Source organism: Salvelinus sp. IW2-2015, linkage group LG7 (assembly GCF_002910315.2).
Source record: "Salvelinus sp. IW2-2015 linkage group LG7, ASM291031v2, whole genome shotgun sequence".
NCBI classification, from domain to species: Eukaryota; Metazoa; Chordata; class Actinopteri; order Salmoniformes; family Salmonidae; genus Salvelinus; species Salvelinus sp. IW2-2015.
Genome location: NC_036847.1, coordinates 15,086,877 through 15,090,622, shown reverse-complemented (window position 1 = coordinate 15,090,622; position 3,746 = coordinate 15,086,877). Strand labels below are relative to the sequence as shown.

Below are 3,746 nucleotides of genomic sequence, written 5' to 3'. Positions count from 1 at the left end.
CACTGAGAAGGTTTTGATTAGAGTCATATTTTGGATCCAGCAAGATTCTCAGTGAGAAAAGAGTTTGCTTTTGAGAGTGAAGACTATGAGGATGTTGAGACCAATGGAAATGAAATGTTCAGACCAACGGAAATGAGAGACTTGAATAAACATAGTGAGTGCAATCCTTTTTTGTTAAAACAACACCACAAACATGCATGTCACCCATTAAATGATCAACATTTTTATTAAGAAAACTCGATATATATCAATTAAACATGATAAAGTATTTATATCCACTGCTTAGTGTAGCAGAGAGAGTTCCCTGTCAAAATATAGATAGATGACAGAAAGGATTACTATAGTAATGATAAGAAGTGAAGAATTGTCGGTGCAGTGCACTTTTTTAAAAGGTATTTTCAGACTTAATTGAACAGATAGTGGATGACAGTGGGGAAAGATAAAGAGAAGTTGTGTCAAAAGGTAGTAGGCTGGATTCAAACTCATGCTGACACCATAGACGTGTGCTGGAGGCTGCGGCATTACTGCTAGACCAGCCCGGCCACTGTGCAGGGCAGTCTTGCTGTACTGTACCATCACATAGTTCTCTGTATCGTCGTTCCAACAGGATCAGAGAGTGGTGGAGACAAGGAAAATTGCCAGCGATGTCGTGTGTCTTCCCTGTCCTACGATGACATTGCTGAGGAGGAGAGCATCCCAGCTCAACCCTTAACCAGTAGAAGATATGGAACCAGTAGCCTGAAGCCCAGGGGCAGGAGCAGGAGCAGGAGCTGCTGCTAACCACAGTAAGATAAAGTCCCAGCTCAGTTTCATACATACAGTGTATATACAGTACATACATTAATGTGTTGTTTCTTTATGTGCTGCTCTGAACTAAATGTTTTGCAGGACATGTTACCTACGAGGTGGAGGAAGATCCACAGAAGAGCTACGAGGATGTGATGTCGATGACCACGCCAGCTGAGGAGACCAGAGAGGAGGTTGCATAAGTCATTGAGAGACCCAAACCCAAGGAGCTGTATGTCCATGCTGATGAGGAGGGTGACCTGGAGCCTATTGGAGAGGGGTGAGCAACATGGCGGCTTGACATGATCTGTTGTCAAACAGAAGTATGAGAGGGGGTGTTTTGATTATGTTTTTACATTGGCGCTTTGCATCGTTCTCATGCATTTGAGAAATACACGTTTTTCGTATATAGTAATTACCTAGCAATTTGGTACTTTTTTCATGTCATGTAAAATTAGTACGGTATGGTTTATACATTTTTACAAAATAGAGAAAACATGTTATGGCATAAAATTCTTTAGAATATTTTGTATTCATTAAACTTGCCATTTCAAATGTCTTGTGACATCTCTTTTTAGGATCCCAAAGTTGGCGTCAAAAATCAGGGTGTCTGCATAAGAACCTCACGTTCCCTCTTCATCGGTCCACTTATAATATTGCTGTTTCTTTTTCATATATGAAGACACAATTATTAGAATTACTTGACTCTTTTTTGTCTCTAACATTTGATATTGTTTCAAATGTTTTGATTCATTTGACATGTTTTGATTAGTTTGTTGTGCCATGGCCTGTAAAGCAGAACTGACTGACACAGAACAGAATCAATGGTGTCTATCTTACAACAACACATGTATTAATGAAACATGATCTTGCTATGTGGTAGTTCCTTCCATAAAGAACAGCATGTGAAAAGTCTTAATTGCTTTTTATGCGTCAAAGCTCATAGCCAACAGCTGTTTTTCAATTACTTTTATCGTAATTRTTTTTACTACTTTTACCATTTATAAATGCAAAATTAGATTTTTTTTTATTTGTAATTGCAATAACATTGTGCAATGAAATAATGTTGTTTTATTCTCCTCTTCAACTTCTCAGTATTTATGTGTTTATGAAAGTTCTTATTCAGATTTTACACAATAATAATTTCAATGTTAGATTTTTTACCTTTTGAATTGATTAGATTTTAAGGTTTATAAAATATGAAAGTAGTAGTTCACAGGATTTATCTCATAGCTATGTATTTTATTTGTTTAAATATGTTTGTTTAGTGTTTTGTTTTCTCTATGAAATCATGTTTGAGATTTGGTGTTTGGAATTTTAAGAATATTGTCAATAGTGGGGAAAACAATCAGTGTAAATTAGAAAACTAACTTAAATGTGAAAAAGGAAACAAAATTGAAATGATGATGAGAGGTATAAAATTAATTACAATTAAGAATACTTCCAATGATTATTTGATGTACAGTGTCAGATTTTCTTTATTATGTAATTCGCAATTGAAGAAAATGAAAATATACTGCTTTAATAACGTACTGTGCTATCAGTAATGTTTTTTGTAAGGAGACTAAATTATTGGCTTTATTGATGCTGTCGTGTTAATATAACATTTTACATTGTGAAATGATTCAAATGATGGTAATATTTTTTTAAATACTGATCTGCATATTTTGAAGGTTTACAATGCCTAACAATATTACATTTTAGACAAGTAAAAACAGTGAAGGTTACACTGTCTATGCACATACAGTATGCAGTGCAATGCAATCAAAAATGTGATTTTCCTGTGTTTTATATATATTTRCACACTATGAGTTTGGAGCAATACTGTGAAATTGTGAAAATTATGATAATGCCCTTTTAGTGTAAGAGCTGCCTGAAATATCTGCCTGTTTTGGTGGGATGGAGTTATGGCCAGCATGGTGACATCATTACACAACGGGTGGGTCTAATCCTGGATGCTGATTGGTTAAAACCGCATTCCAGCCTGWGTCTATTRCACAAGTTACCACCGGCTAAATCTATGATGTTGAAATGCCTATTTACTCTGTTCCATCTGACTGAGCAATCCATTGTCTCATCAGCTCAGCCAGGCAATTTATAAACTTGATCTACACTATGTAAAGCTTTAAGACCTTTTCTCCCATTTCTTTTAGACTAGCATTTGGTTTTCAACAGCATAACAGTAATAACTTTGCTGTCTCTAGGACATTTGCAACTTTGATTGAAATTCAATCTCCAGCTGTCCTATGTGGTAATGAATGTGTCAGGAGTCGGAATGAGACAGACAGGCTGGCAGCTTTTCTCAGCCAGTCGAAATCATGAATCAGCATCATTTTTATGGATATTTACAAAGAAATTTCAATAGAAAAACACAAAATGAAGCTAGTTTGCTGTCATTCCAACTTCAGCTTGTAGTGATTGTGTTAGCTGTGTAGTTGGCTATCTCTTCTGAACAACAGTGTCCTGACGAGAGGGCAAATGTTCTATGCCAGGTGAAATCGCACATCATTAGCTTATTGTTATGGATGTGTCCCAAAACAATCACTAGAAAACAGCTTAAACAAACGCAAATGCAGCTACTTTGCTGTTATTCTGGCTGCACTGTTTGATGTGACTGTGTTAGCCAAAGTTGGCTAGCTAGCAAAGAAGGGATGAGAACTTTGCCAGCCATCATGGCAACAGAACCGATAGAACAAACGACCAGCTGGCTTGGGTAGCAACCCTAGATTTGTGTCGGGACTATATCTTGTGGCAGGAGGAAATAGTATGAATAAATTGATCAAAATATAGTTTTTAATTAAAAAATTGCTTTTTTTCACAGCCCTAACAACACCCGTGCCAATCTATCTTCAAAACACCGGCTTCTCTATCATTATCACTTAAATGACATAGAGTTCCCAACCCCTCTGCCAATAACAACTAGTWTTCAGTTTCCCCCTCCCCACTCAGACCACTCCCAG

General features: G+C 36.6%; 1 long non-coding RNA gene across 1 annotated transcript; it reads left to right on the top strand.

Annotated features, from left to right (window-relative positions):
* Positions 1-1,800, top strand: LOC111966079 (uncharacterized). Its single transcript, XR_002877614.2, has 4 exons — positions 1-154; positions 608-785; positions 889-1,066; positions 1,365-1,800. It is a non-coding gene; the product is annotated as an uncharacterized lncRNA (long non-coding RNA).
* The last annotated feature ends 1,946 nt before the right edge of the window (positions 1,801-3,746 follow it).